Here is a 13,206-nt window from a genome sequence, read left to right as displayed (position 1 = left end):
GTCTCTTCTCTCATGTGTGAAGGGAAGAAGAAGAATAGGAAAGACAGTGCAGTACAGAGACAGAATGATGGATTCAGGCAAGAACTGGATTTGAACCTATCCTTTAAACATCTACCAGCTGTGTGACCATAGGGGAATTACTTAATCTCTCTGATTCTCAGTTTTCTCATCTGAAAAATCATACCTGTACAGAACTTAAATCACAGAGTTGCTATAAAGCTCAAATGATGTAAGTGAAGTGTTTTGCAAATTTTAAAACATCATTTAAATGCTGCTTATTCTAAGTATGCCTTTCATATTTTCATCCAAGTCATTTGTTAAACAGCACAGGGTCAAACGTAGAACCTTGAAGGCACTCCATTAGAGACTTCCTTATCAGAAGACATGAACACATTCATGACTGTTGGGTGCAGGCATTTAAACATGTTAGACTCTAAATTAACTTTTTTTCAGAAGGTACCTTAGTGTTCATCTAATTTAATACTGCCACTTTCCAATTTTATTTACTTTTTTAAAAATATATTGTTTTTTAGTCAATAAAGATCTGCCTTCTTACCCTCCCACTTCAACCCCCTCTCCTCCCACAATTGAGAACACAGGAAAAACAAACTCATTACAAACATGTATAGTTAATCAAAACAAATTTCCACACTGGCCATGTCCAAAAAAATAAATTGTCTCATTCTGTATTTGGAGTCCTTTCACCTCTCTATCAGGAGGTGAGTAGTATGTTTCAGCGTTCGCCTTCTGGAATCCTGATTGGTCATTACTCTGATAAGAGTTCAGCACAGTAATATTCCATCACATTTACATGCCATAACATGTTCATCCATTCTCCAACTTATAGGTACTCCCACAGATTCCCATTCTTTGCCATCTCAAAAAGAGTTATGAATATTTTTGTATAACCTTTGAGACTGTTTTGCTTAGGACTAATCCCTCCCTTAACCTATCCTTCCTCTAATTCCCCCATCACCTTTCTCTCCTAGTTTTCTGTTTAGTGAAATGTATTTTTGTACCCAATTCTGTGGCATGTAGGCATGTGTATGTTTAAGTATGTGTGTGTGTGTATTCTTCTTTCTTTTGACCAATTCAAATAAGAGTGAGATTCAAATGTCAGCCATTCTATTCCACCCCTGTCCTTGCTTGTATAAATGTCTAATTGTGCATCCTGATGATATGAGATAATTTTCTCTAGCCTTCCTTTTCTTTCTCCCCTTCTTCACCCCCATCCCCACCTCTGGTGTATTCCTCTTTCCCTTTCTTACCATCAAGACATAAGAGAACCATCCCAGGTCTTATCTAATGGCACTCTATGAACCCTAATGATGATAAGGGTTCAGAGGGGACACATGCATCATCTCCCCATATTTCAATGTAAGCTTGTCCTTGTTTAGTCTTTTATCATTGTTCATTTATGTTTACCTTTTCACTCCTATGTTTGAATTTCAAAGTTTCTCTGCAGCTCTGGTTTTTTCATTTGGAATGTTTGGAATTCCTCTATTTCATTAAAGATCCATTTTTTTTCTTTGTGGTATTATACTTAGTTTTCCTGGGTAAGTTATTTTTGACTTTAAATCTATATCCTTTGCCTTCTTGGATATTCCAAGTTCTCTGCTGCTTTATAGTGATGGTTGCTAAACTGAATGTGATCCCATGGTTCTTCAGTACTTTCTCAGTTCTTTCTTGTGGGCTGCTTGTACTCTTTTTCCTTTGACTGGGAAGCTCTGGATTTTGGTTATGATATTCCTGGGGTTTCTTTCATGAAGTAACTGGTGGATTTTTTTCAATTTCCACTTTGGTCTCTAGTTCTAAGAAATTTGGACCTTTGTCTTTTAAGATTTCTTGAAATAAAACATCTAGGCTTTTATTATGGTCATGGTGTTCAGATAGTCCAATGATTCTTAAACTTTTCTCCTCACTCTGTTTTACAGATCAGTTGTTTTTGCTGTGAATTACTTTATATTTTCTTCCATTTTTTCAGCCTTTTGACTTTGTGTAACATTTCTTATTGCCTCATGCAGTCATTGGCTTCTGTTTGGTCTATTCAGATTTTTAGGGAGTTTGTTGCTTGGGAAATTGGGAAAGGTTTTGTTTTGTTTTATCTTTTGTGATAACATGTTAATTCCCTTTCCAATTCTTTCTTCCATAGCTCTCATTTTTCCTCATTCCATTTATTACAAAAAGAAAACAAACATTTTTAGACGTTTTTTTAAATTCTTGTTTCTTCTTTTCCAGGAAATCTCATTGAGTATGTTCCCCAGCTGTGGGGGTTTTTCTGAAGCTTTTGCTGGAGTCATTCTCTTTTTCTGTGTTTGTTTCTTGAGCCAACCTGCCGCCATAACAGTTCATTATGGTGTGCTTCCTTTTTGTCTGCCCATTCTTCCATTCTGCTTCCCGATTTCAGGCCTGATGTTAGGGCTGGGTTCTGCAGCACTTCTGAATGGAAGGTGTTGGCTGGTTCTGTTGCTGCTTTCTTTGGGTACTGAGAATTGTGTTATTCCAGGCTGGCTACTTTCAAGCTTTCACTGTTCCCAAAGGGTCTGATCCAGGGCAAAGTCCCGTCATTCACTCCCTGCTCTGAGCTCTTCACATTCCTTAACTGTGTTTTAGTTGACTAATACTAGAATTCTCCCCTACCAACCATCTGGAGAGCTCTGTCGGTTCAAAGCAGCAGAATTATAGGCTCCCCTTTGGTCTGGGTTTCTTGCCTTGATTATTCCTCTGCAGGCTGGACTAGATGCTGAAAGTAAGACCCTGCTTTGCACCTGAGGTCTGAGTCACACCACTGCTGCTGCTGCTATTGGCTTCTGAACTTCCTCCTTTCTCAGTACATTGCCTAGGCCCTCCCTAAGCTGTTTACACATCCCCTTTTCAATCCATCCTAAATCACCCAGGATGGTAATGGGCAACAAAATTACAAATTGTCCCATCTTCTTCAAAGTGCCCTGGTGTGGATATGGGGGTCTCCTAGTATGGGTCAGGGACCTCCTCTGGAGATAGTGTACAGCCTCTCCATAGACACTGGAGTGTTCCCTGCACTGTGTGCTCCTGCCTTGATCCTGTCTCCAGAGTCCGCAACCCTGTCCATCTCCTTATGCTGACCTGGACTGGACAAAGAGCTCACTGTGGTTTTTTTCCCCTAGATTTCTTTATCAGGGCTAGTGAACATTTAGGGTTAGTAGTCGTGAGTGAGAGCTCAGCTGCATTGCTTTCTTTATCCTCCACCATCTTGGCTCTCCAGCATAAGAAACTTTTTCAGATAGTTTGCAGAAATTAGGATGTACTTATGTGAACTGCATTTCCCCGATCTTATCTAATAAATGTGTCATATAAGGAAGTAGTCTGTCATCACCAGCTTTTTATGGAGTCATGTTGTGAGGTTAGAAGACTTTGTGATCAGTGCTTTCATTTCTAAATTTTCATTAACCAAACTCTACTGTCTTTCCTTTTTGAAAATCAAGACAGTATTTGCCCATTTTCCAGACTACCTATCAGTCTTATAGCACCTCTTCAATTCTCTACGATCTTTCAGCGATAACTGATAGCATCTTTATGATCTATGATTCATTTAATCTTCCATGTCTGAAACTTTGGGGTTATCTTTGGACTTTTCACTTCTCTTATCCAATAAATTACAAAGTCCCATATGCTCACAAAAGCCCTCCATAATCTTCTCCTTTCCTCCCTTTCCAGGCTTCTTACACCATACTCCCCACTACATATTCTTTGCTACCATGACACTGACTTCCTTGCTGTTACTGGCACAAAACACACCGTCTCTGACTCCTGGTGTTTTCCCAGGCTGTCCCCCATTCCTAGAATTCCCTCCCTCCTCATCTCTGCCTCCTGAATTCCCTAACTTCCTTCAAGTCTCGCTAAAGTCATCCCTTCAGCAAGAAGCCTTTCCCAGTCTTCCTTAATCTTAGTGCTTTCCCTCTGAGATTGCCCCCCAATTTATCATATATATATATATATACACACACACGTACATATATGTACGTATGGATACACACACACACATATTTGTTCATTGTTAGCTTCAGGCTGTCTTCCCCTTATGTGTTGAACGCCTCAAGAGCAGGGACTGGTTTTTTGCCTTTCTTTGTGTCCACAGCACTTGGCACAGTGCCTGGCATATCGTAAGTGCTTATAAATTCTAGTCGACTAATGAACAAGTCTACATTTGTAGCATCCCATACATCTCTCCCCACTTCTCTATTCCTACTACCACTACCCTGGCCTAGGCCCTCATAACCACTCCACTCCAACCCTGAACTACTACAATAGTTTTGTAACAGGGTTGCTCTCTTTTCTTTTATTCATTCTTCATGCCCCTTCCAAACATCTTCATTATATAGACTTCTGGCTATTTAATCCTAACCTGAAAATTTTTAGTGACTCTCTAATACCTGTATAATTCAAACACTTTTTCCTGGTATTCAAGGCCATATACAATCAATCTTGAACTACTCTATTTTTCCAGTCTAATTTCACATTTTTTCTTCCACATTCTTTATGCCTAGACATCTTGGCCCATGTCTCACACTTTTCTGTCCCTCTACCTTCCCTCCAAGCTGTTTTTTATGATGGCACTGCCTTTCCTCCCCTTCACTACCTGATGAATCCCTGTCCTTTAAACTCCAGCTCAGATTCCATCTTCTTCATGAAGTGTTTCCTAATAGACACTTTTGGTAGAAACTTTCCTCGTAACTCACTGAGCCCTTTGTTTTGTATCTTTCAAATGCAGGTATTATATAATTTTAAAAATTAATGTTAGATATGTATCTTATTAAAACGTTATGGAAATTACTAAATATTTTTCAAATTCAACTACATATTGGTTGTCTCATGATATGCTGATATATTTTTTAAAAGTCAAATAGTTGTTTATGGACTAGAAATGGTCCATAGCAATAGAAAGACAGAAACGTGTCATAGCAGCCATCAATTTGAAGAGCTTTTCCTCATCTTTGACTGAATATGACCCTGAATGTAAAGGACCTTAGAGATTATTTAGTCCAAATCATTCATGTTATAGAGAAATAAACTGAAACCCAAAGAAGTGGTCTTTTCAAGGTTATACAGTCTGGGACTAGAATTTAGCCCTCCTTGACTTAGAAGCCAGTGGTCTTTCCACCATGCCATACTAACAGCAGGCACACATCCCTAAGAAATATGGGGAATGGAGCTGAAACCTGATCTCAGACAACTGAAAGACAGTTTCATTAGCCATAAAGTTATGCACAAGAAAGCAGGAGTGAATTTTTCTGGGGATGCCCTTCCATTCAAACTCCCCTACATCAAGGCCAGTGACCTCAAAAGACTAAAGTTACAGCCTACATGTCAATCTCTTCAAGCCTCTGTTCCCATTGGTAAATTATCCAGTCCCAAAGAACTTCATCATGGGACCAAAAAATTTTTCATGTCCTGATCTTGGAATTTAATATTCTTTAAGATAAAGAATTATTTTCTTCCCGGTGACCTGCCCACTTGTTATTCTCTTAGACATATCTGCCTACGTAAAATACTAACTACTACTTTTTATATGTTTTCCTTATTCCTTTCCGAATTCACTCTTCTCTCTTTCCCATTGCTCTTCTATTATTGTTTCTTCTCACCTCCCACACTTCTACAGCCAATACTCATTTCTCTTGGAATACAGGATTGCTTTTATGCTTAGGGAAAAGAGAAAATTGCCTGATCTGTATAATTTCATGCACTGATCTCTATAATTCCATCCCCACACTGTCCCCAAAACTCCTCCTAAAACTTAAGGAATTCCTGAATTTCTACGATGAAAACTATTCTTTTAACTTTAGGTACTGATTTCTTAATAAAATAACATAACTCTTAAAGAGGTAGTAGTTTATCATCAGTCATTCATATTTTGGAACATGAACACTTACTTTTTGTGTTAGGAGTTCCCTTTGGCAGTCTGATGAAGGCTATGGACCTCCTTCTCAGTATAATGTTTTTAAATACATAAAACAAAATATATAGGATCACAAGGGAAATAAATTATATTGAAATACTGCTTTAGTGTAAGCAAATGAAACTTCTAACAACAAATTTTAGTAGGAGGGTGAAAAAGGATTGCTTATGAGAGCATTTTGTGTCTGATTTGGGGAAGGGAGGAAGGTTCTTAACAAGTGTCCATGAAAAGGGCCAAGAACAGGGATGTTTGGGACCCAAACACAATCAGTTACTCAATCAGTGAACATTTATTAAGTGTCTGCTAAGTACCAGGCATCTGCTAAGCTCCGAATATACAAAAGAGGCAAAAAACTGTCCTTGATTCAAAGAGGTACCAATCTAAAGGAGAGAGACAACAACTAAGTACAAACTATATAAAGAATAAATAGGAAATAAGAGAGGGAAGGAACTAGAATTAGATAGGGTCAGGAAAGGAAGATGAGATTTTGTTTGGGACTTAAAGAAAGTGAAGGAAGCCAGTAGTCAGAGATGAGGAAGGAGAGCATTCCAGGCATGAGGGAGAGCCAGGGAAAATGCCCAAAGCTGAGAGATGGAGGGCTTTGTTGGTGGAACAGCAAGGAAGGCAATGTCACTGGATGGAAAAAAAGATATGACTAAGAAGAGTGGAAAGGTAGGAGGGGGCTAGGTAACGAAGGACTTCGAACGCCAAACAGGATTTTGTATTTGATCCTTGAGGTGCTAGGGAGCCGCTGGAGTTTATTGAATAGAAGGGTGATACTTTTAGACCTGAGCTGTAGGAAAATCACTTTAGAGGTTGATGGAAAATGGACTTCCGTGGGGAGAGACAAGGCAGGTAGACCTACCAGCAGGCTATTGTAATAGTCCAGACTTAAGATATGATAAGGGCCTACACTAGAGTGGTGGTCATGTCGTAGGAGAAAAGGGGGGTTATTTGAGAGATGTTGCAAAGGTGAAATCATCAGGCCTTGGCAAAAGATTGGCTATGGGCAAGGGGTGTGTGAAAAATAGTGAGGAGTTGGGGATAACTCCGGATTCCAAGTTTGAGGGACTGAGAGGGTTATATTACCCTCTATAGTAATAAGGAAGGTAGGAGGAGTAGAGGGCTTAGGGGGAAAAATGATGATTTCATTTTGAACTTGTTGAATTTAAGATGTCTACTTAATATCAAGTACCAGATGTCTGAAAGGCAGTTGTAGATGTGAGATTGCATGTCAGCAGAAAGTTTGGGGGCAAAATAGGTAGGTTTGGGATCAGCAGAGAGTAGCATAAAGATGGTAATTAAGTCCATTGGAGCTGATGAGATCACCAAGTGAAATAGTATAGAGGGAAGAATGGAAGAGGGCTCAGGATAGAAGCGTGTGGGACATCTGTGGTTAGAGGGTATGATCTAGATGGGGATCCAGGAAAGGAAAGTGAAAAGAAATAGCCAGGTAGGTAGGAGGAGAACCGGGAGAGTGTAGTATCACTAAAACTTAAAAAGAAGAGAATATCAAAGAGGAAAGGGTAGTCCACAGATCAGCAAAGCAGGAAGGTCAAGGAGAATGAGGACTGAGAAAAGGCCATCGCATTTGACAACTAAGAAATTATGTATAACCTTGGAGAGAGCCATTTCAGTGGGACAATAAAGTCAGAAGTTGGATTGTAAGGGATTATGAAGAGAGTGAGAGGAGAGAAAGTGGAAGCACCTATTGTAGATGGCCTTTTCAAGGAGTTTAGCCACAAAGGACAAAAGCAATATAGGATGATCATGGGAATAGAAGAATCGAGATCAAACACTAACTTGGGCTATATCATAATTTTGCTTTGGGTTAGACTGTCTTGATGTCCTGTCCTTTTCATTACTTTATTTTTTTTTAAGCAATTGAGGTTAAGTAACTTGCTCAAGGTTACATGGCCAGTTATTTCTGGGTGTGATGCTAAGTATCAGAGCCCGGATTCAATCCCAGGTCATCCTGACTCTGGGGCCAGTGCTCTTACTTGCTGTGCTACCTGGCTGCCCCATTTCATTACTTTTTTTCTACCATCATAAGAAATGCATCAGAGGAAAACACAAAATAATGAAAAGGAAAGCCAAAAAAAAGGGCAGAAATCACCCAATACAGATCTTTTTATATCTTTCAATATTTGTCTGGCCATGTGGTCTCTTCTCTTATAGATAATCTAGGACTACAAGTCTGACTATGTCACATATCACCCTCTCTTCTGCCCCTTTTAGTGACTGAATATAAAAAATTCAACAAACACTGAGGTGCCTACTGTTTTCAAGACTGAAAATACAGCTACAGGCACTACCCTCAAGGTGGCACATTGGATAGAGCACTGGGCTAAGAATCAGGAAGATTCATCTTCCTGAGTTCAAATATGGCCTAGGACACTTACTAGCTATGTAACCCTGGGCGAGTCACTTAACCATGTTTGCCTCAGTTTACCATCTGTAAAATGAGCTAGAGAAGGAAGTGGCAAAACACTCTAGTATCTTTGCCAAGAAAACCCCAAATGGGGTCACAAATGGTCACACATAAATAAAATGACAGCAGCCCTCAAGGAGTTTACATTCCATTGGAGGTATGCAATATATACACAAATAAACAGAATCAAAGAAAATTTAGGGGAAGAGAGCATGAATACCTGGAAAGGATCTAAGAGGACTTCTCTGAGAACCAGAGCACTTGAGGTTTGAAGGAAGATAACCATAACCAGAAGCAGATAAGGACTATTACTTCAAAAGAGTCAACATATGTAAAGTGCTTTGCATGCCTCAAAGACTTCTATAAGTGCTAGTGATTATCAAGCTCACCATTGTCACTACCAATACCATCATTGTCATCATTACCACCACCATCATCATAGACAAGAGAGACATCCTAGGCAAAGGCACTGATGAGAGAGATGGAGAGTTCAGTTCAAAGAACAGCTGGTTTTGTTTTAACACAGAGTTCATGGAGTAGGTTGATGCAAAATAACTCTAGAAACATGGGAGCCAGAAAGAGATCTTAAATGCCATGGCTAGGAGTTTGCATTTTATTCCATAGGCATTGGGGAGCCACTGAAGGTTTTTTGAGCACAAGAGTAACAGGCGTATGTTTTAGAAAAATTATTTTGGTACCTGTGTGGAAATGGGATTAGAGAGGAGAGATTTCACCTTTGCAAAATATCTCAAATAATTCCCCTTCTCTCCTCTAACACTGCCAACACTTTAGGGTAGGCTGAACTACTGTAATATCCTGCTGGTGGGTCTGCCTGCCTTAAACCTTCCCATTCTAATCTATCCTCCATTCAGCCACTAATGTGATTGTCCTAAAGCTCAGGTGCAATCATGTCACCCCACCCCCATTCCATTCAATAAACTCCAGTGGCTCTCTTTTACCTCCAGGACCAAATACAAAATACTCTATTTGGTGGTCAAAGCCTCCATAATCTCCCCTGCCCCCATCCAGTCTTCTTACACTTTATACCTGATGACACACTCTTCCATCCAGTGACATTGCATCCTGGTTGTTGTACCAAGAAGACTTTCGGCTCTGGGCATTTTCTCTGGTTGTCCACCCACCTGGAATGCACTGCCCCCCTCCCCCCAATCTACTAACTTTCTTGAAGTCCCAAATAAAATCTCATGTTCTACAGGAAACCCTTCCCAACCTTTTTTTAATTCTAGTGTCTTCCCATTTAAAAATATTTCCTATTTGTCTTTTATGTAGCTTGTTTGTAGATATTTGTTTGCTTTTTGTCTCCCCTACTAGATTGTGAGCTCCTTGAAGCTGGGGATTATCTTTTGCCCCTTTTTATATCGCTAACATTTAGCACAGTGTCTGGCACATAGTAGGCAATTAATAAATGTTTATTGACTGAGAGATCGGAAGAAGGTAGAATAGTCAAGAGACCAGGTAAGAAGTAATGAGGTCTTGAATTAGAGTGGTGATTGAGTGAATAGAGAAAAGGGGACAAATTGAAGAGATATTTATTGTAAAGATAGATTCAACAAGATGACTACTGATTGGAAATGGAGTGCATCCTGGGAAAGTGGAAGGACTGTACGTAGATGTAGAGAAGGAAAAGTCTGAGAGGTCATCAGTTCCAAACCCTTCATTTTACAGAAGAAGTTGCGACCCATGAAAGTTAATTGACTTTCCCAAGGTCACATGGGTAGTGTGAGAAGAGAGATTTGAACCCAAGTCCTCTGACTCCATAGCTAGTGCTCCTTCCATTGTACTGTGCTGCCTGGTTCAAACCCTATTTATTCTACGGATGAGGAAACTGAGGCCTATAAAGGTTAAAATGAGACTAATAGTAAATGTCAGAGTCAGAATTTAAAGCAAGGTCCTCTGACCCCAAAGGCAGAACTTTTTCCACTGAACCACACTGGATGGTTGTCCCCTTAATAGATATAGGGAGTGGTCGGGGCGGCCAGGTAGCACAGCAAGTAAGAGCACCGGCTCCAGTGTCGGACTGACCTAGAGATCGAATCCCAGGCTCAGAAACTTAGCACCCACCCAGAAACACCTGGCCGTACAACCTTGAGCAAGTTACTTAACCCCGTTGCTTAGGGGCGGCCAGGTAGCACAGCGAGTAAGAGCATCGGCTCCTGTGTCGGGGTGACCTGGATTAAATCTGGGCTCAGATACTCAGCACCACACCCAGAAATAACTGGCCGTGTAACCTTGAGCAAGTTACTTAACCCCGATTGCTTAGGGGAGGCCAGGTAGCACAGTGAGTAAGAGCACCAGCTCCAGTGTCAGGATGACCTGGGGATCGAATCCCGGGCTCAGACACTTAGCACCCACCCAGAAATAATAACTGGCCGTGTAACCTTGAGCAAGTTACTTAACCCCGATTGCTTAAAAAAAAAAATAGAAATAGGGACATTTATAGGAAGGGTAGATTTTGGGAGAGGATAACATGTCATACTAAAATGCCTTCTGGGGTGCTAGAAGGTTCAGTTTGTGATTCAAGATTAGAATTCAAAAATAAGTAGGATTAGATATATAGATTTATAACTGATCCACATAGAAATGTACTTGAATCTATAGGAGTTGTTGAAATCTCTAAGAGTATTTTTTTACCTCTCCACATAACTGTCTTAACTTAAACATAGCAGAGTTCCTAGATGCCTGCAGCATTGGTTTCAGACCACATAACAAAACTACTTGAACAATCTCTATGTTCTTGTCTTCCTGGGACATTGTACTTTAGTTTTCAGAACTGAATAGTGACTCATTAACATCAGTTGATAAAGGCTGAGAATTCCGGATGAGTGTTCTTGGTCTGGGTAGGAGAACAAGAGAGGGCTCAGGGTAGATCTCTGGGGAAAACTTATGTTAAAGAAACAAGTGAGAGATAATTGTCCATCTAAGAATATTGAGAAAGTATGGTCAAAATGGTGTAAGAAGAACCATGAGAGAGCAATGGAGAAAGAGAATGTTAGGAGGATGTGGTCAATTGTGTCAAAAGCTCCAGTGAGGTTAAAAGAGGATGAGAACGGAGAAAAGCCTGACAAACTTAGCAGTTTAGAGAACATTAATAACACTGGAGGGAACAATTTCAGTTGAGTAATCAGAAGCCAGGGGCTCAAGAAAGAGGGGATAGCATTGTGTATAAAGTAAAATACAATCTCCTTTGCCTGGCATTTAAGACTCTACAACCTGACTCCATTCAAGGCTGACTCCAATAAGGAAGACTTTTTCAGCCTTGTTTTAGTCTATGGCCTTCACACCTTCTACATTTTAGCAAAATGGTACCATTAGGAATCCCTTAGTGTTATCTTGTCCTCTCTTGCCTCAGAATGTACTGGCTTACACTTTTCCCCTCATTGAAATCCTTCTCTTCTTCCTCTTCCTTCAAGGTTTATCTCAGATGCTGTGCCCTCCTTGAAGCCTTTCCTAATCTCTCCTCCCAAAGTGATCCCCTCTAGCCTCAAATTTCTCATACAACTTTGTCTAGATCCTTACTTTGTCCTTATTGCATTCTATCATTGGTCGTACAGGTATTTGCAGTCAAATTCTTTCCATCCCACCCACATTAGACTGTAAGTTCCTTGAGAAAAAAAAAACTATAGTATTTTTCATCTTTCTATCACAAGCCCCTAGCATAATGCCTATAGTATCTAGTATGTATTTGGTAAGTATGTGTGAAAATGAATTGAATTAAAAACTTCTTAAAGGCAGATAATGTATCCTTTTTAATTTTGTGGAATTTCTAATAAAAATCCTGTCCATTTAGCATCTTAATAAATATTTTTTAATGTTGAAAGGTTGTTACAGAGAAATAAGATGGGTTCAGAATAAGGAAACACAGGTTTGACAGCAAACTCACATTTTTTTGTTGTTCTACTTCAGTCATTTTAGTCATGGCCAGATTTCTATGACCTCATTTGGGGTTTTCTTGGCAGAAATACTGGAATGATTTGTCATTCTTTCTCTAGTTCATTTTGCAGATAGGAAACTGAGGCAAACAGGGTTAAATTACTTGTTCAGGGTTACACAGCTAGTAAGTGTTTGGATCCAAATTTGAACTCAGGTCTCCCTGACTCCAGGCCCAGTGCTCTATACACTATGTAACTTAGCTGCCCAAACTCACATCTACCAGGATTTAAATCCATATCCAGCATGTAATCTACTTCAAACAGCAACATGTATGTCTCTAAATATATAGGATGCATGTATCTATATGTCCCCAAAATGTATGGTTATATTTGATTATCTATAGACTTTTTAAAAATCAGTAACCTGTCCTAAAATTTATATATTTTTTTTTTACCAATTTCTTTTATCCACCTTAATGTTATGGGGAAACTCCCCTTTGAGTTCATGTAATAGGTTACTGCTGCCAAATAAATCTGTCATAATGCAGAAATTATAGAGATTAAAAACCTAAGTTTTATTATGCTTAAGAACAGGTTCAGGAGATAGAATAATAACCCTGAACAAAGATTAGAGTTTCTGACAAAGTCTTTTTGGAGAAAACTACGTTAGAGACACTGAGAAATAATTTTTTAGCATATAACAGTTTTTATATCCATAAAGGTCACCCTGGCTAGTCAAACAGATTTATTATCTCATGTTTCCTTCAATTAAGGCAGAACAAACTGAGTTGGACAAATTAGTAAACAGATAAAGTTAGAGATTTAAACAGTGAATTTACAAAATCCTACACTTAACAAAATTACAAGGCTACATTTTAAAGAAGTCACAGTGGGCTAGTTGAGAAGAAGAGATTTACATGTCACAAAGATAGGCAAAAATTCAGTGTAAG

General features: G+C 39.4%; 1 protein-coding gene across 1 annotated transcript in view; it reads left to right on the top strand.

Annotated features, from left to right (window-relative positions):
• The window catches only part of EDARADD (EDAR associated via death domain), a 95,998-nt gene that overhangs the window by 10,055 nt on the left and 72,737 nt on the right, over positions 1-13,206 (top strand).

The sequence above is a fragment of the Petaurus breviceps genome, unplaced genomic scaffold (assembly GCF_028583685.1).
Source record: "Petaurus breviceps papuanus isolate PSGF00001 unplaced genomic scaffold, PetGlider_PUasm1.0 90633, whole genome shotgun sequence".
NCBI lineage: Eukaryota > Metazoa > Chordata > Mammalia > Diprotodontia > Petauridae > Petaurus > Petaurus breviceps.
The sequence above is the reverse complement of the archived record's forward strand: the minus strand, read 5'-3'. Positions and strand labels throughout refer to the sequence as shown.